We start from the raw sequence: 19,898 nt of genomic DNA, 5'->3' as shown, positions 1-19,898 counted from the left end.
GTGTTTGTGACTTCCCTCCTTTCGAAGTTGAGGTTCCTTTTTATGGCATTGAGTCAAGTAGAGGCCTCAGTAAGCTTCAAAGAGATAGTAGAGTCTGTGTAGCATTCATCAAAGTTGTGGTGGCCACTGTCATCTGGATAAACAGTGTACACACGGTCAGAGTCAGGTGACCTTGCTGCTCATAAACTTGTTTTTCAGTCCAAGGACTTGAACACCAGTTGGACCAGCTTTCGGAAGGTCTTATTAAAGTCAGCATTAGGGAGACTCCCTATTTTAGGGTGACCTAAGCAGACACAAGACATCAGAGGGGACATTTTTCCTTGTCTTCCTTATTCCCCCAAGTAACAAAACAGGTGTCCCAAGCTATTCCATCATGTGACTATTTTGGGACAAGCTTTATTTATTTTTTTTTCCCTGTTTTTCTTTTCTTAATTTTTTTTGTTTTTTGAGCACAGTTTCTTGGAACTTGCCCTGTAGCCTGGCCTTGAACTCAGAGATCCTCCTGCCTCTGCCTCCTTAGTGCTGGGATTAAAGGCATGTTCGACCATCACTGCCATCACCCGGCTAACACGTTTTCTTAGGTTTGTTATGGGAGAATTGCAAACACTGCCAGGGACATTCATGTAGACCTGAGAATGTTTTTAAGCTTTTAGGATAATTTGTCTCCTAATAACTGTCTCACTTAGGTTGTGTGTAAAACACCATGTTTAGAGGCTGAGCTTGAACTGAACGTGATGATGCATGGCTGTAATCCCAGCATTCGGGAGGCAGAGGCAGATAGGTCTCTGTAGAGGCCAGCCTGGTCTATAGAGTGAGTTCCAGGACAGCCAGGATTATTTCATCAGACGCTGTCTCAAAGCAAAATAAAAAACAAAAACAAGGCTGAGTCTGGGGCAGGATTGTTGGGATTGGAGCCTTGCCTGCTTTCTCAGGGACTTTGTGACATCCCAGCCTTGGAGGGCCCTGTGCACTTGGGTGGAGCTTGGGGATTGAGTCTCTTCATAGTCACTCTGGGGAGTTCTATGAGCATCTAAATTGCCTTTTTTTTTTTTTTTCTAAATTGCCTTTAACCTTAACATTTAGTGACTTTTGAATTTTAATCAAGGGAATCTGTTGCATCTTTAACTTTCATCTCTTTCATTTGTAGATAGGAAACTTATATTTGCTGGAAGACTTAAGACTTTAATATTTCTTCCCACCATGTGATAAAACATATTTATTTAATGTGTTTAAATCAATGTCAATGAGAATGACCTCTTAAAACAAACACCTCAAAAATAGTTACAGTGTTGACTAAGATGTTGGTGTTGGACTCAGATACTGCCAGGGAGACTGATGGGTGTATTTCTTAAACTTGTAGGGAGGAAAATGGATCTTTTCTCTGTGGCCCTTTTTCATAGATAAGGGCTGAGCTAGTGAGAGACAAGAACAAAGTTTCAGAAGGGGAGTATTTAAACTCAGAGATCTGCATTCTTCAGTTGGCCTTTTAGATTTCAGTGGCTCTTGCTGAAGAAAGCTGTGTGTAGACTGTGTAACTGTTGTGTTGTCTACAAGTCTAAGAAAGGTGAAAACCTGGCATGGTGATGCCCACCTGTGATCTCCAACTCTGGAGGCTGAGGCAGACAGGCTGTTCTACATGGCAAGTCCCAGACCAACCAGGGCTACATAATGAGATCCTGTCTCAAAACAAAGAGCATTTTCCTCAGGCTTCTTTCCCCGGCATGAAGTTTCATGTATCCCAGGCTGGCTTAGAACTTCTTCTTCTTCTTTTTTTTTTTTCCTCCACGAGAAAAGGTTTAATGAGAGAAGAAGAGGAGAGGAGAACAGAGGCTGGCCATGAGCATGTGGAGGGAAGCAGGGGTGATGGGGGTTGGGGGGTGATGGGGAGAGAAAGGACAGAGGGGAAGAGAGCAGAGAATGGAAAAACAAAGAGAACAAGAGGGGAGTAAGAGCGGCTTATAACTTCTTAAATGGCCAAAAATGGCTTAGAACTCATCTTCCAACTTTTACTTCCCCAGTGCTAGGATTACAAACACCTGATTTGTACAGTGCTGGGAATCAAACCCAGGGCTTCATAGACCATTGGCAGGTATTCCGTCAATGAGTTACATTCCTAGGCCTTATTTTCCGTGTTTGTACAGATGTTGAATACAGTTGTTGAGTTGATCTGGAAGATTCAATTTCATATAGGTCATGTGGGTGTGTCTGTAGTGGCTTGCTCCAGTAGACAGACAGCTAGAGCAGTTAAGATGGAGGTGGTTATGTGACCCCTTAGGGCTACTACTCTCTGAGATCCCTGAAAGGCTTCTTGTGGCTGAGATGTAACCAATTGTTGGTGTGAACCGTATGGTATAGATAGGGTTTTTCTTATACAGGGTTTCTCTGTATAGCCCTGGCTGTGTACAGAACTCACTCTGTAGACCAGGCTAGCCTCAAACTCAGAGATTTGCCTGACCATGGCACCACACCATTTCAGGTTTGGTTTTTGAGGAGACCAACAGGCAGACAGTGCCTCTTCCCCATCAGTATTTGAGGTATATTTCTGACTCAGGTCTTGTTGATGACACGCGCATTAACCGTAGCTTTAGCTATTGGTTTTGTAGCCTTCCTGTGTTGTCTCGTTTGAGCATCTCTAGAAAATGACTGGAGCAAATGATGATAGACTTGTTTTGTGGGTGAGTCTCTGAGATGTTTGGTGGCCTGCTCTGGCTGCAGGGCTTAAGATGTGCAAGCCTCACCTGTCAGATGTCCTTGTCTGATTCCAGACATGTGTCTGAGCTGCTGCTGCCTTTTCCCATTATGACTGCTATTGCAGTCTTCTCTGGGTCAGTGCAAAGGAACATCCTTTTGCTTCCTTACAGGATCGCCATGTCGGAATAGGGCAGACAGGGATAGTGCTCACTGAGGTTAGAGAAGCAGAGCATGCTGTTTGCTGGGCTTGACTGACTTATTTTTCCATCGAACCTATAAACCTATGTTTCTAAGCTAGTCTGGTTTGGTTTTACAGAAAGTTTTTTTAAGTGATTTATTATTTATTATTTTATTTTTAGTTGTGCGTGCGTGCGTGCGTGCATGTGTGTTGTGAGCGCAGTATTTGAGGTGGCTAGAATATGATGGCAGACGCCCTGGACCTGGCATTCCAGGCAGTTGTAACCCACCTGACATGGGTGCTGGGAATCAAACTTAGGTCCTCTGGAAGAGCACCCATGCTTTTAGCTGATGAGCGCTTTCTCCAGCCCCTCACAGAAAGGTTTTGTCTGTCTGCTTTGGGTGGTGATCCTTTTGAGACAGCCTTGCTTCATAGCGTAGCTCAGCTAGCTTCAAACAAGTGGCAGTTTCTTGCTGCCTAAGCCTCCCAAGGGTCACAGAATAGTGTTGTTTCAAAGATTTATAGACTTTTGTTGTTGGTTTTTTGTTTGTTTGTTTGTTTTGTTTTTGTTTTTCATTGTGATTGTAGCAGATACAATAGAGCAGAAGCAAAGACAGCAGCAGGAGACCAGCCTTGTCCGCAGGGAGCCTGTGGCCTGCTCAGTAGGCCTGAGAAGAGCTTTTTGTAAGGGGGCAAAGTTGGCACTGTGGTGAGGAATGAGTAGGGGTTTCCAGAAGGCACAACCTGTGGGTTTGTGACTCTAATGGGTAATTAGCTTCATGCCAGGGTGCTGGGCTTTTGGGCTCTTTCTGTTGAGGAGGGAGGGCTCTGTAGAAGGAGCTAAGAGCTTGGCATAGCTGATTGGCTTCAGCTGAATTTTGCCAAGTCATGAGACCTAGGGAGCAGGTCTGATAGGGTGAGCGGATGTCCAAGCCCTGCCAGGGGTGCCCCTCTGAGATAAGGGGCATCTGGGTTCCTCAGGCAGACTTTATGGACCTGTGGATGTCCCCAGCTTTTTGTGATGACACATGGAGGGTGTGGCTGTCCTGGCTGACAGATGCTTCAGCGTGACCCTCAAAATAGACTGTAACATCATCCTAGCGGCTGAGGCCTCCTGACATGTGATGGTCAGCTCTACCCAAGAACATTGGACTTAGGCTAAAACACTAGGTGGTGTAGGGAGTGCTGGTGGGGTTGTCTTCGGTTAGGGCCCTGAGTAAGGATTTTTGGTTATAGCCAATCACTTCTTGATTGCTTGGTCCCAAAGCAGTATACCCACCCATTCAAACTACAGGCCAGGATAAACATTGATTGTCCTAGGGCTGGGCTCCAGGTGCACAGACAGGAGGCCTATTTAGAGATGAGAAAGACACACCCCTGCAAGTGACCTTACAGGAGCATAGGAATTGTTAGCCCATGTTAAGGACCCTATCTGGGTTGGCCCAGAGCTTAGATCTCCTCCTGCACCTCTGAGTTGATGGGATGCTTGCAGAAGAGATGGTGATAAAAACTGCAAAGAGCAGCTGGAATGCTCAAGATAAACAAATCAAGAACCAGATGCTTTGGGCAGATGTAGGCTGTCCTGGGCATGGTGGCTTATGCTTGTAATTATTGCACTCCTGTAGCAGAGGCAGGAAGATCAAAAGCTTGAACCCAGCTTAGCTTCAAGGCAAGCTTGGGGCTACATAGGGAGACCATGTTTGTTTGGAAAAATTGGGGCCCAGGGCAGAGTAAGTAGGGGCCAAATGGAAAACCCCTAGTGTATTTTGCCCAAGGATCTCAGACTTTGTTTTGAGGGCAGTTGCATGTACAGACTCTGGCTAGGGCAGAAGACTGCCAGTCTGGTCTAGCAGACCTCTGCTGAGAGTCTTGTCTGTGTGGGCCAGTGGCTTTAGTTCCTTCAACAGGAGCACAGTTTTCTCAAAGCATGGACCTTTTTCTTTCTCAGAGGTAGAATGACTCTCTGCTTATGTTGTCGTTGTCTGATGGTTTGGTTTGCCAGCTCCTCTTTGAAAGACAGTACTGGGTTTGGGGATTTAGCTCAGTGGTAGAGCGCAAAGGCCCTGGGTTCGGTCCCCAGCTCCGAAAAAAAGAAAAAAGAAAAAGAGAAAAAAATAAAGAAAGCACCATCCTATGTTTTATGCCCAAGCATTTCCCTCTCGTGTGTTAAGATCACATGATTTTTAATGGAGACCGAGAGTCACTTTATTAAGATTTTTTTTTTCTTTTTTCTTTTTTTCGGAGCTGGGGACCGAACCCAGGGCCTTGTGCTTGCTAGGCAAGCGCTCTACCATTGAGCTAAATCCCCAACCCCAGTTTATTAAGATCTTATTTGTCACCTTCTTGGTCCTCTCATTCAGGAACCCCTCCCCCAATTCTGGTCTCTGTGCATGGTTCAGTGCTCTTGAATCTCTGCTTATCTGTGGACTGGCTAATGCCTTACCAATCTCTGCCCTAAGGAGTAGGTGCTATCCTTGCTCAAAGCACTCGGTGCCAGCAGTGGGGTCCTGTTCTCCCTAACTGCCCCAAAGCAGACTTATAAGTGGCTGGAGGCTCTTGGGGTGATACATGTCTTGCCTGTATTGAAGGTGTAAACTGGTTTGGACATCTTGGGATGTAGCTCTGGAATGGGTTGAGGAAGCTGGAGTTCATTTTTCTAGTGGTGACTCCTCATTATAACTTAGAGTGGGGAGTAAGAAACTTTTTTTTTTTTTTTTTTTGGTTCTTTTTTTGAGCTGGGGACCCGAACCCAGGGCCTTGCGCTTCCCTAGGCAGCGCTCTACCACTGAGCTAAATCCCCAACCCCGTAAGAACACTTTTAAATTTAAAAAATTGTTATGCGGTTGGGGATTTAGCTCAGTGGTAGAGCGCTTGCTAGGCGCAAGGCCCTGGGTTCAGTCTCCAGCTCCGAAAAAAAGAATTAAAAAAAAAAAAATTGTTATTTTCTTTGGGGGTTATTATCCATGTGCCCAAATACACATGTGAATGTCAGAAGACAACCTACAAGACTTGGTCCTCTCTTTTCTTTTCCTTCTACTGAGTGGGCCCTGGGATTGAACTCAGGTCTTAAGTCTTGGCAGTGAGTACCTTTACCCACTGAGCTATCTCTATGGCTCTTGGATTTTATTTTATTTTATTGTCTTTTGTTTTAAGAGACAGGGTTTCTTTGTGTTGCCTGACTGTCCTGAAACTTGCTGTATAGACTAGGCTGGTCTTGGACCCAGACATCTGCCTGCCTTTGCCTCTCAAGTATTGGGATTAAAGGCGTGCACCATTGGCTCTTGAAATTTTTTTTTTTTTTTTTTTTGGTTTTTTTTTTCGGAGCTGGGGACCGAACCCAGGGCCTTGCGCTTCTTAGGCAAGCGCTGGCTCTTGAAATTTTTAAGTTAGTATTTATTTTATTCCCCCCCTGTGTGTGTGTGTGTGTGTGTGTGTGTGTGTGTGTGTGTGTGTGTGTGTGTGCGCCTGTTTGTTTGCATTACACCTCATACATGGAGGTCAGAAGGCAGCTTGTAAAAATAGATTCTCTTCTGCCACGTGAACCCTAGCTGCTAACTTGGGTTAGCAGGCTTGGCAGCAGGCTCCTTTACACACTGAGCCATCGCACTGACCCATGAGTAGTGATGGTAGAGTTTTATTTTGTTTTGTTTTTTACTATGTAGCTTTGGCTGGCCTGGACCAAACTGTAGACTAGGCTGAGCTCAACCTCATTGAGATCCACTGACTTCTGCCTCCAGAGTGTGGATTAAAGGCACACAGCTCCATACCTGGCTCCTTGGTCAAAGGTCAGCCTCTAGGGAAATTCCTAGACGGTCCTCCTTTTGCTTCTTCAGTCTCCGGAATGCTTGATTTATTTCTGTAGGTGGGTCAGTATAAAGGGGAGAGTTCCAGTTAGAAGGCAAGCCAGGGTTTGTCAGGCTGAGAGACAGCATGAATTTAGCAGACCACTGAAAAGAGTAGAGTCCTAGAGGGAGGTCTGCGTGCGGTCAAAGATCAAGTTGGAAAGAAGACTGAGAGAAGAGGTAGCTGATCTCAGTGCAAGGATGCTTCTCTGCCTCTCAGAGTCCATATAAAATGTCTTCATGGCTTCATAGATTAACTGTGTTTGTTGGCTCAAATGTGGAGTCACAGCTGACTTGCAAGGCTGGAGGACTTGGTGACAGAGCAGAGAGCCCCCTGTCACCAGGTTGTCAGAACAAGATGCTCTGGGCTGTGTAGGTCCTTGGAAGGGGCCAAGAAAGCTCTTTCCACCCCTCTCCTGCCCCTCCTCTTGTCTTAGAAGGTATCTTAGGATTTCAGGACACTTTAGTTTAAGTCAGTGTGCTAGCTAGTTCTATATCAACTTAACACATAGTCATCAGAGAGTAGGGAACCTTAATTGAGAACGTGACTCTAGCAAATCAGGCTGTACGAAAGCCTTTAGTCATTTTCTTAATAGTGATTGATGGGGGAGAGTCCAGCCAACTGTGGGCTGTGTCACCCCTGGGGTGCTGTTCCTGAGGTATATTAGGAAGCAGGCTGAGAAGGCCATGGGGTGTAAGCCAGTAAGCAGTACTCCTCCATGGCCTCTGTGTTGGTCTTGCCTCCAGGTTCCTGTCCTGCTTGAGTTCCTGTCCTGACTTTCTTCAATGATGAACAGTGATTTAGAGAAGCAAAAACCAAATTAAAACTTTTCTTCTTAAGTTGCTTTGGTCATGGTACTTCAACAGGGCAGTGGTAACCCTAAATAATCAGGAATGACAAATGTCAGGGCTCAAATATGCCATTACACCCTGAGCTTCCAGGGAAAACATTAATAATAGCATTCATTCTAGTCCAGGTTTTTTCTCAATTCACAGTATACCAGGCAATTGCCATTTTTAATCACAGTTTCAGCCTAAGATGACTCTAACAGCCATCAGGACAGAGGTAATTGGAATATGAGAAGTAGGCAGCAGAGCCTGGAACTTTCTTTTTAAACTTTTTTTTTTATTAATTTTTATGTATATGAGTATACTGTAGCTGTCTTCAGACACACCAGAAGAAGGCATCAGATCTCATTACAAATGGTTCTGAGCCACCCATGTGGTTGCTGGGGATTGAACTCAGGACCTCTGGAAGAGCAGTCAGTGCTCTTAACCCCTGAGCCATCTCTCCAGCCCCCGGAACTTTCTGTGTAGACTAGGCTGGTCTTGAACTCACAGAAATCCTCTTTTTCTGCCTCTTAAGTGCTGTGATTCAAGGTTTGTATCACTGTACCTGGCTAAGAAATGTGAATTTGTTTTGTTTTTCCAGACTGAGTTTCTCTGTGTAACTGTGCTGACTGTCCTGGAACTTACTCTATAGACCAGGCTGGCCTCAACTTGAAGATCTACCTGCCTCTGCTTTCTGACTGCTGGGATTAAAGGCATAAACTACCACCACCAGGCAGGGTTTTATTTATTCCTGGCTAGCCTTGACCTTGTTTCATAGACCAGGCTGGCTTCAAACTCAGAGATTCTCTTGCCTCTGCCTTCTTAGTGCTGGGATTAAAGGCATGTGCTACCACATCTGACTAAAAATACTTTAAAAAAAAATTATTATTTGTGTGTGTGTGTGTGTGTGTGTGTGCATCTGTGTATGTATATGGGGTGCCTTCAGAGGCCAGAAGAGAGGGTTGGATCTCCTGGAACTAGAATTACACAGTCGGTTGTGAGCTGTCTGATGGAGGTACTGGGCACTGAACTCAGATCTGTTGGAAGAGCAGCGGAGCGCTTAACTGATGAGCCATCTCTCCAGCCTCTAAAATGGGTATAGTTTTTTTTTTTTCTTTTCCTTTTTTCTTTTTTCTTTTTTTCGGAGCTGGGGACTGAACCCAGGGCCTTGCGCTTGCTAGGCAAGTGCTCTACCACTGAGCTAAATCCCCAACCCCTAAAATGGGTATAGTTTTAACTGGGCATGGTATTCATGTTACTCCACAATTTGAAGACTGCTGTGTATTAGGCTACAGGGTGAAACCCTGTCTGAAACAAGCAAACACTTTTATAGTACTAGGGATCTAACCCTGGGCCTCATTATTTATTATATATTATGGGTATGTGTGTGAGTCTGTGTATATGTGTACATGTGTGTGCATGTATCTGTGGAGGACAGAGGAAAGTGTCAGATACTCTGGAGCTTGAATTATAGGCAGGGTGCTGGGAGTGTAAGTCTTCTGGAGGAGAAGCTTGTACTTTTAACTGTCGAGCTAGCTTTCTAGCTTTTGTGTTGTTTTTTTTTAAAGATTTATTTATTATATATGAGTACACTGTAGCTGTCTTCAGATATACCAGAAGAGGCAATCAGATCTCATTACAGATGGTTGTGAGCCACCATGTGCTGGGAATTGAACTCAGGACCTCTGGAAAAGCAGTCAGTGCTCTTAACCACTGAGCCATCTAGCTTTTGTTTTTGAGACAAAGTTTCATGTATTCTAGTTCCCTGAAAGTCACTATATAGCTTATGATAACCTTGGATCTGCTTCTAAAGTGCTAGGTAGAGGGATGTGCGTGCGTGCGTGCGTGCGTGCGTGCGTGCGTGCATGTGTATGTATGTGTGTTCATCTGTGTCCATCCATGTTCCCACATCTGGATTATGTGGTGCAGGAGATTGAACCCAGGTCTTGCTGCTTGCTAGACAAGTACTATGCCAACCGAGTTACAGCCTTTGCCTATAGTCAGTCAATCATTCTGTCTGTCCATTTGTTTGTCTGTCTTTGTTTTTTTAGACAGAGTTTCTCTGTGTAACTCTGGCTGTCCTGGAACTCACTTTGTAGATTAGGCTGGCCTCAAACTCAGAGATCCTCTGTTTCCTCCTCCCAAGCACTGGAATTAAAGGTGTGCACCACTGTTGTCCAGCAAAATTTTATTTGAAGATAGAGTCTAAGTAAATTGCCTAGCATGCCTTTGAATTTATTCCATAATCCAGGCCAGCCTTGAATTTGGGATTTTCTTACCACAGTCTCCTTAGTAGCTGGGATTCTCGGCCTGGTGATTCTGGCCTGACTCTGAGAAACAATTGCTCTAGAGTTAAATGGTTTATGCTTGAGAACTTAAGCACATTTATCATGTTTACACCTAGCTGTGCCCTAGTTCTGTAATTACTTAAAGCTGAAGAGGCAGAGGTTGGAGTCCAGGGTCTACCACACGTAGGGTTTGATGAGGGAACCCTTCTCACATTAAGCTGAGATACTGAATGTCTGCACTCTCTGGTTAAGGACAGTGTGTTTGTTTTTTTTTTTTTTAATGGGCAGGATCTGGAAAGTCAAGACTTGATTCTAAGACTATTGGCCCTTTAGAGAAGAACCCCAGAGCTGAGTAAACTAGGATTGTCTGTGTTTGGCATGTTCCGAGTGTCAGGTGTCGGTGAGTGTACCAGGGTTTCCTGATCCACACTCTAAGCCACCTCTCTATGGGAGCACATCTTCACTCAAAGCCTTTTTGCCTTTTGGATTATTTCTCCCTGAATAGTGCTGGGATCTGTCATGTCTCTCTAAGTGAGCTGCATGGCTTCCTGGCAATGGGCTATGGTTGCTGGAGGAACAAGGTCCACACAGTAACTGGTTTCATAATAGTCTGGTTTTAAGTGGGCTCATCAGACTATGAAATACAATCTCCAGTGCCAAGTATTAGCTCTCATTTCAGACCTAAGTGTCAGTTGGTGGTTGGCCTGAATGGTCTTCCAGGAACCATTTTGTAGCTACTGTACTAAAGCCTTCTCTGTTATTGAGTCTACTGGTTTCTTTTATCTGGGGCAAGTTCTGAGAGGAACAAGATTACTGGCTGATGAGCTATGGCTCAAGTGTTAGCTGTCAAGATGAAACTGTTAGGCGAATCCCTGGAGGTCCTTGGAGATCAGGGACTTTTTCTTCTTTTGGTTTTTCAAGACAGGGTTTCTCTGTGTAGCCCTGGCTGTCCTGGAACTCACGCTGTAGTCCAGGCTGGCCTTATATTCAGAGATTCCCCTTGCCTTTATCTCAGATGGGTTTAAAGGTGTTTGCTACCACCAAACATGGTCTTTTTGATTTTAAATCAGAGAAGGTGGGCTTTCAGCTTCCCATAGAGCCTCAAGGTTTTTGTTTCTTCTCCTTTTTTTCCTCTTTTGTATCACTCCTTACCAGAGCTATTGCATTGATAGAACTTTTAAGTCTAAAGTCTTGAAGTCCTGTAGACAAATAACATCCTGCACCTTATGCGGTCATTGTTTAAGGTGCCCAAGGATTTGGTGGCCCAAAAGATCCACCTTCCCTCTGAAAGAAAATTGAGAGCCAGTGAGAAGAACTGGGTTTGTGTTCTTATTGTTCTCATTTCTCTGTGCAGGCAGAGAGGGGCTTCTTATTTCTGGCCCTGATACAATGTCACAGTACAGACTGCTCTGATGCTTTCCATTGAGCTCTGTGCCAGGGCCTTACTTGTCTTATCAGGAAAAGCCAGCTGACCCTCATGCTATCTAGCTCAGCTATAAGGACTGCGTGTGCTAAAAACCTTCAACATAAAATGTGCTGTTTGCCACTTTATTATTTTCTTCTTTCCTCCCCCAACCCCCTTCTTTCTTTCTTTCTTTTTTTTTTTTTGGAGCTGGGGACTGAACTCGGGGCCTTGTGCTTGCTACGCAAGCGCTCTACCACTGAGCTAAATCCCCAACCCCTCTTTCTTTTTTTTGAGACAAGAATTTCTCTGCATAGTCCTGGCTGTCCTAGAACTTGCTCTCTTTAGACCAGGAGGGCCTCAGACTCAGTTCTGCTTGCTTTTGCCTTCTGAGTGCTGGGACAAAAGGTGTGCACCATCATGCCTTGCTAATTTTTTTGCTTCTTTCAAGACAGAGTCTCACTATGTAGTTCTGGTTGTCCTAGAACTCACTGTGTAGATTAGGCTGACTTTGAACTTACAGAGATCTACTTGTCTCTGCCTCCTGTGTGCTGGGATTAAAATCATGTGTCATTATGCCTGGCCTGTTTATCCTATTTAAGTGTGTAATTCAGTAGTCTTACTTAGGGTCACAATTTTATCCTATTAAATAATAATTATTTCCAATCTGAGTGTGCTAGCATACACCTTTAATCTCAGCACTTAGGAGGCAGAAGCAGGTAGGTTCTAGGTCAGCCAGGACTACACACTGAGACCCTATTTCAAACAAACCCCCAAAATCTGAAACTCAACAATTCTCTCTTCCTCCCAGCCCCTAATTACATTCTGTATTTATAAAATATACCTATTTTTAGATATTTTTTCTTTTTTTTTCTTTTTTTTTTTTCGGAGCTGGGGACTGAACCCAGAGTCTTGTGCTTGCTAGGCAAGCGCTCTGCCACTGAGCTAAATCCCCAACCCCTTAGATATTTTTTAAAAAGATTTATTTCATGTATGTGGGTACACTGACACTGTCTTCAGACGCACCAGAAGACAGCATCAGATCCCATTACAGGGCCACCATGTGGTTGCTGGGAATTGAATTCATGGCCTCTAGAAGAGCAGTCAGTGCTCTTAACCACTGAGCCATCTCTCCAGCCCTATTTTAGATAGTTTTATATCAGTTGAATCCTACAATAGGACTCACAGTGGTTTGAAGGTATATGTTGTAGTTTGAACCTGAGCATCATTTCTTTTTTATGACTGAGCTATTTCTCACAGTGTAGCTAGCTAGCTCGGCATACAAAAAGACACATTTTGTCTGTCCACTCATCTGCCGGTGGACATGCCTTCTTGTTTGCATTGTTAGTGACCAGTGATGTTGGGCATATTTTCATGCACTTATTCTATATAGCTACTTAAAAAAATGCACACACACACACACACACACACACACACACACAGAGGTTTTTTGTTTGTTTGTTTGTTTGTTTTTAAAGAATTATTTATTTAGTTTATGTATAGGAGTACACTGTAGCTGTCCTCAGAAACACCAGAAGAGATCCCATTACAGATGGTTGTGAGCCACCATGTGGTTGCTGGGATTTGAACTCAGGACCTTGGGAAGAGCAGTCAGTGCTCTTTTTTTTTTTTTTTTTTTTTTGGATCTTTTTTTTTGGAGTTGGGGACCGAACCCAGGGCCTTGCGCTTCCCTAGGCAAGCGCTGTACCACTGAGCTAAATCCCCAACCCGGCAGTCAGTGCTCTTAACCGCTGAGCCACCTCTCCAGCCCCTGTTTGTTTGTTTTTGTTTCTGGTTTTTGTTTTGTTTTTTGTATCTTATGCTATTTTCAAGCTCACTGTGTATCCAAGGATGCTTCTTATCTTCCTGCCTCCACCTGCTGGGTGCTAGGATTTTAGGCTTTGCTTCTTTTTGTGTGTGTGTGTGTGTGTGTGTGTGTGTGTGTGTGTGTGTGTGTGTGTGTGTTTTGTTTTGGTTCTTTTTTTTTTTTTGGTTCTTTTTTTTCGGAGCTGGGAATCGAACCCAGGGCCTTGCGCTTCCTAGGCAAGCGCTCTACCACTGAGCTAAATCCCCAACCCCGTTTTGTTTCTTTATAGTAGCTCCCTTGCCTGTGCTGGACTTACCCAGTTCTTAGGCCTAGTCCCCTAGATTGCCAATCTGAAGCCTGTCCTGGAGTCAGTCTACCCTTCTCATTACTTAGGCTTTGCCTCTATGCTCAGTTTTTGCTGTGCTGGAGATCAAACCCAGTGCTTCATATATGCTAGACAAGCAGTCTACTAATTCAACTACTTCCCCAGTCCTAACTATTTTAGAAACCTTTCAACAAATGTCTATAGGGCTGGTGAGATGGCTCAGTGGGTAAAAGCGCTTGCTGGATAAAGCCTGAAAATCTAAATTTGACCCCAGAAACCCATGGTAGATCCAACTCAAGAGATCTGCCAGCATCTGCCAGTGCTGGGATTAAAGGCATGTGCCACCACACCTAGCTTCCCAGCTTCTTGGTTGGCTTTTTAATTGCTCTTCCAAGATATATCTCATCTTGAATTTGCATCTGTAACAACACGTAGCCATTACCGACATTATTCTGCTACAAATTAAACTTCCTAGGTCAGAGCTGGGAAGGAGCTGAGAAGCCCTTAGTTAAACTTCTTCTCTAATAGTGAACCTGAGCTGTGGGTTGAAATCCAAGATCTGTGAGTCAGAATTAGGGTGGTGTCCCTGAGAACAGCCTTACAGAGTCGGGGGTATCATGTCTAAAGGCCAACTGAGAAGTGCTTTCAGAGTTGCGTATGCCATCTAAAGGCCAACCTAGAAGTAGTCCTGTCGCTTTGCTTTTATTTTTCATAAACCCAGATTGGCTGTGAATTTGAAAGCTTGAGATCGCTAAGAAGGCTGGGCTTGAACTCCTAACTCTCCTACATCAGCTTCCAAAGTGCCTGAATTAGAGGTATGCACCATGCCTGGCGTCCTGTCTATTTAAAATTGCTCATGGCCTGGCAAGATCATTGAGTAGGTAAAGGTGCTTGCCACCAAGCTCGGTGACCTAAGTTTGATGCCTGGGACTCACATGATGGAAGGAGAGAACTGGCTTGAGTAAGTTGTTCTCTGACATCTACATGTGCATCATGACACAAGTGTATACCCAAGATCGGTAAATATATTTAATAATTAAAAAAAAAAAACAAACAAAACCAAAAACCAAATAAAAACCAAAATAAGGCAGTTGTGGTAGCACATGCCAGTAGGATTTTCTGAGGAGACAGAGGCAAGATTTCAAGGCCAGCGTAAGCTATATAGTGTCTGGCAGTGGTGGCACATGCCTTTAATCCCAACACTAGAGGCAGAGGCAGGGGGATCTCTGTGAGTTCCTGGACACCCTGATCTACAGAGTTCCAGGACAGCCAGAGCTGTTATATAGAGAATCCTGTCTCAAAAACCAAAACAAATTCTTCAGATGTTTCCCTTCCACAAATAAGAAGGGAACACTAGATTTGTTTCCAAAGGGTTCCCAACGTTATCAGAAAAACACTAGAGAGGTGTGGTGTCCTCCCTCTAGCCTCATAAGAACTGGAGAGAGTGAGGGAGTCTGGTGGTCTCCTAAGGTCCCATCCTCTGATGTGACCAAGCATGGCAGGGTCAGGCAGAAAAACCAATCTCCAGTCCTTGGAGCTGTGCTGAGCCTGTGTCTCCTCTAGGAGTGTGCTCTGGGTTGTACTTGAGGTGGGGTCACAAGATGCCATTTGAGCCTGGGCTTGAGCCCCACTGCCTGTCGGGGATTTTGACACTTTATCCTATTTCTTCCAGTGTAGTCTCAGCCTCTGTCAGGATTCAGGGAGGTAGGTATACTGATGAACTAGTACTTGAGACACAAAAGCAGAAGAATTGAAAGTTCAAGGCCATATTGTGACTGAACAGTTTGTTCGAGGCCAGCCTCACTATGTGAGACGTATATATTTTCTCTCTCTCTCTCTCTCTCTCTCTCTCTCTCTATATATATATATATATATATATATATATATTCTCTCTCTTTCTCTCTCTTTCACACACACACACACACACACACACACACACACACACACACACACACACAAACCAAAACAAGACAAAAAAAGAAAATCAAACCCATCATCAACAAATAATTCATGTTATAGGAAATATGGAAAACAGAGAGGGGAAGAGTCCAAGTTGACAAATGTGCTTGTATCTCTCCAATGACCATACTGCCACTTCTGTGGCAGAGATGAGTGGTGGGCAGCCTGGGCCCCAGTAGCTATCATCCTCTTCTGAAGGCAGTCATTTTCCTAGGCCTCAGTTTGACCCCTTTTGTCTATGAGTCAATGGTGGGAGCTTCTGGTTGGACATAGTAAGGGTGTGGTTAGCCAAGGGCTTTTCCTACCCACCTCCAGTGTGGCTACCCCTTCACCAAGTCTCAGGTGGGTCTCTGCCTGGTTTGAACTTATATTGCAAAGCCACAGTGGGGGCAAAGAGACTTGTAGCTGCAGCTTGCATTGTGATTTTGGCAGTCAGTGGCAGAACCTGAGAAGTTAGAAACCAGCTCATGACCCAGCTACTCCAGGCACTTGTCTGTACTTCCTGGCTGTCTTTGTTAAATGTGGTCTCCACTCTGTTCTTCTGTCGTATAGAAGAAAAGAGCCAATCAAATAGGTTCATCTTGTAGTTGCTTGTGAGGTAAATTAATTCTCTCTCTCATCTCTGATGCCTGAAGAGAGAATCCCATGAACAAATGAGGTATTAGACAGACAAACCTTTGGATCCATTCTGTCACTCGTTAAGGGAGTGGGAGCTTTTTGCTGTCTCCCTCCCCTCCCAGGCTTTAAATCAGCCTGTTTCTGGCAGTGTTCTTGGCATAGCCTGGCCTATTACCAACAAGGAAGCAAATGCTATGTCCTTTCTCCTTGGTAATCCTAAAATAAGCAGGCGTTTGTTTTTAGATGTCCCAAGTTCAGGCCTTTGAGAATGCCTGCTTTATCGGATTCTCCTACATGAAGAACCTATGTGATTTACTAGAGCAGGTGGGTCATGTACACAGTCATCTACCGTTTGCTTTCCTTGAGCAGCAGCCCAGATGCTCCTTCATCTAGTTCCAGTGAGCTGCTGCATTGAGACCTCTCTGGGTTCAAGATACTGGCTGATGCTGCAGGCCTCAAGAGACCAAGGGACATGCCCACACACCCATGGTGAACTTGAGAGCAGAGATGAGATTTGAATCTGAGAATGTCCTGTACATTTCTTGTTCAGGGATTATGCCCCCGGGGTCGTTGTCAGGGTAAGAACAGTTGGGGGTTGGTAGCTAAACCTCTGACTGCTTTGGCTTCAGAATTTCCAAGTCTCAGTTGGCCTTACTTTGGTAACTTTGGTAGTGTCTGGGTTTTCTTCTTCAGTCTGTGTCTGTTATTTGATCAGTTGTAGCTTTTCTTTTTTTTTTTTTTCCTTTTTTTTTTTTTTCGGAGCTGGGGACTGAACCCAGGGCCTTGAGCTTGCTAGGCAAGCGCTCTATCACTGAGCCAAATCCCCAACCCCAGTTGTAGCTTTTCTTCACCTCTTCTGTGGCTTCCTATTGACCTCTGGTGAAGTTCAAACTCAAGTTAACATGTAGGTCGTGTACGTCCCCTCCCCCACTTCCTGTCCTGCTATGGCTCTTTGTGTGTCTGCCCAGCCTACAACTCAGCCTCACTGAACACCTTTCAGTTCCTCTACTCTGTGTCTGCTTTCTTGTCTTTTTGCCTGTGCACGTTCTGTGGCTTCTGCACAGCACATACTCCTTTATCGTCTCTCATCTCCTTTACCAGGCCTTACTTAGCTCAGCTTTCACTTCCTCAGGGAATCCTCCAGTGCACTCTGGCTCTCTGGCTGTGGGATTGAGTGTAGAAGCCTGCCCTGTGTGCCTAGCACTGTGCTCATCTCTGTGGAAGGCATGACTGAGGCCTTAGGCTCTCTAGAAGAAGGTATTACTTGTATTAAGTGGCTGTGGCACCCTTGTGAGCCACCATGTGGTTGCTGGGAATCGAACTCAGGACCTCTGGAAGAGCAGTCAGTGCTCTTAACGGCACCCTTGTAATCAACTAACTGCATAGAAGAGGGTTTTTTCTAGGCTCCCTATTTCCATTTTATTTTGTTGGTCTCTGTGTCTGTTTGCTACTTCTATATTGGGTCGTTATTTATTTATTTATTTATTTATTTATTTATTTATTTGGAGCTGGGGACCGAACCCAGGGCCTTGCGCTTGCTAGGCAAGCGCTCTACCACTGAGCTAAATCCCCAACCCCGTTTTTTATTTTTATTATTGTATTTTAGTCCTATATTATTTTGATTAATCTAGCTTTACTGAAGTAAGTTTGAAACCAGGAAATATGAGTCCTCCAACTTTTTTTTTTCTTTCTTTTTTTTTTTTTTTCAGAGCTGGGGACTGAACCCAGGGCCTTGCACTTGCTAGGCAAGCACTCTACCACTGAGCTAAATCCCCAACCCTTTTTTTTTTTTTTACTTTTTGAAGATTATTTTGGCTAACTACTGCCACTTAAAACTGTCCATAGATTTTTTTTTTTTTTTCTAAAAAAAAAGTTAATGAGCTTTGGGAAGTCTTGACATTGTCTTTTGGGGGGCGGTGCCCAAGTATATATATGTTTCATTTGTGCCTTAGAAGGTCAGAAGAAGCATCAGGTCACCTAGAAAATGGAGTTACAGATGGTTGGAGCTGCCATGTGGGTGCTGAACCCAGGTCCTCTGAAAGAGCAACGGGTGCTCTTAAACCACTAAGCAATCTCTCCAGTCCTGGCATTGACATTTTAAGATTCAGTGTTCCAGCTGAACAACTACTAGGCTGGTCCACTGTCTGTGAGCGCTCAGTGCTGAGGTTAAAGGTGTGTGCCATTATCGCTTGGCTTATTGTTACTATTTTTGTTGTTGATTGTTTTTTGAGGTATGGTTTCTCTGTGTAGCCTTGGCTATCCTAGAACTTGCTCTGCAGACCAGCAGTACAGCCCTTTCCTGAGTTAGAGTCCCAGTATTGCAAAAAACAAAACCAAAACGTCTGTAGCTCAGCACTTTTAGCGTATTTGAAGGGTCCTGATGGCTCTTCCTTACTTTGCTTATCTTAGGCTGCCTGGATGATAGTCTTTAGGTACCTAGAAACTCACTAGAAGATGTGAGCCCACATACATTTTGAACAAAAAATTGAGACAAGATCTCTTTATGTAGTCCAGGCTGGCCCTTAACACTTGCTGTCCTATCTGCCTCTCCCTACCAAGTACTGCTGGGGAGTTAGCAGCTATGTGCCCTCACACTCGTCTGTGAAACAATAGCTTCTTCCTCTTCTTTTATTCAGTGCCTGGCGCTTGAGACAAGGTACCTAGTCCTGGTCACTACATTTTGCCACATGTAGCCCAGGAACCTATGGCTTCTTGTAGCTTCAGAATGACCTCACTTTGGAAAAGACTTAGTGTTGTCTAGTGTTTGAAGAGTTGGGGCCTGGGTTCCCTGGACCCTGACTCAGCTGGGTCTGTTGGTGAGTTCCTGTGGAGCTGCTCTCAGTGTCATTGACACTTAGAGGCGGCATGGTGCCCAATGTGAATGGGTGTCAGCTTCCCCAGCTGCTCTACACTTAACCTATCCCATCAGATTTTGAAGTTGAGCTTGTAGTTTGTGCAGAGGCTCTCAGGCCATTCTGAAGGAAATGGAATTCCTCCTGAGGAACACAGAACCAATAGGACCCTTATGATGAGTGCCGATGAGATAGAAGAGACTTCTCTTGTAGAAGGAAACAAATAACTTGTGTGTGTGTGTGTGTGTGTGTGTATGTGTGTGTGTGTGTGTGTGTGTGTGTGTGTTATAGTGCTAGAGATGAAGCCCTAGACTTTGTATATGTTAGACAAGTGCTGTACTATTGAGCTATACCCCTAACCCCCCAAAAGCAACTTGTGTTTTGAGCATAGATGTCTTAGTGGTCACTCATCCCCATGGGACATTGCAGAATCAGATCCAGAACTTTGGCTACTGACCAAACAACTTTTCCTGGGGGATCCTTGATTTACCACTAATGATTTAAGCACTAGCTTAAAACATCAAGGGTCATCCAGAGAGCAGATAGGCTCCAAACACAAGCTCTTACCTTAGTTCCAGGAAACTCTTATGCCTGTTGTGGGACTGCATGTGTTATGAGATTCAGGCTCAGATGCATCACAGTAGCACAGGATGAGTGGCTGCTATCCAAGCTGGGCAACCCCTAGCTGTGTTGCACTTGTGCAGTTTGGGCAGGCTAATGGAGTTGTTTACTGCTTGGTCAGCAAAGACATCCAGGGAATGGAGACCAGGTCTTGGCATCCTCTACCACATAGAGCCAGGAAGCTGATTATTTAGGCTGATGTTTTTCTGGGGAAATGTGCAGGTTCTAATCTAACAGGAATTCTGTCAGCTCACACAGCAGCTCCTGATGGTCCTAAGCTGGCAGTCAGTATATGTGTTTCTTGGAAGGGCTGAGCATTCTGTTTAGCCTCCAGCTGTGCATTGGCCATGTCTTTTACCTCAAAGGATCTGTGTCCCAAATATTAAAATAAGGAAGCCAAGTTTTCTGTAAGCTATGGATGCCCCTCTGTAAAATGCTGGACCTTTTCTTTTTCCTGACCACCTCTCCTTTAAGCACTGTGGGC

General features: G+C 44.6%; 1 protein-coding gene across 1 annotated transcript in view; it reads left to right on the top strand.

Annotated features, from left to right (window-relative positions):
* The window catches only part of Ranbp10 (RAN binding protein 10), a 62,518-nt gene that overhangs the window by 1,587 nt on the left and 41,033 nt on the right, over positions 1-19,898 (top strand). The window lies entirely within an intron of this gene.

The sequence above is a fragment of the Rattus rattus genome, chromosome 17 (genome assembly GCF_011064425.1).
Source record: "Rattus rattus isolate New Zealand chromosome 17, Rrattus_CSIRO_v1, whole genome shotgun sequence".
NCBI lineage: Eukaryota > Metazoa > Chordata > Mammalia > Rodentia > Muridae > Rattus > Rattus rattus.
Note: the sequence above shows the minus strand (reverse complement) of the source record. Positions and strands in the feature narration are given on the sequence as shown.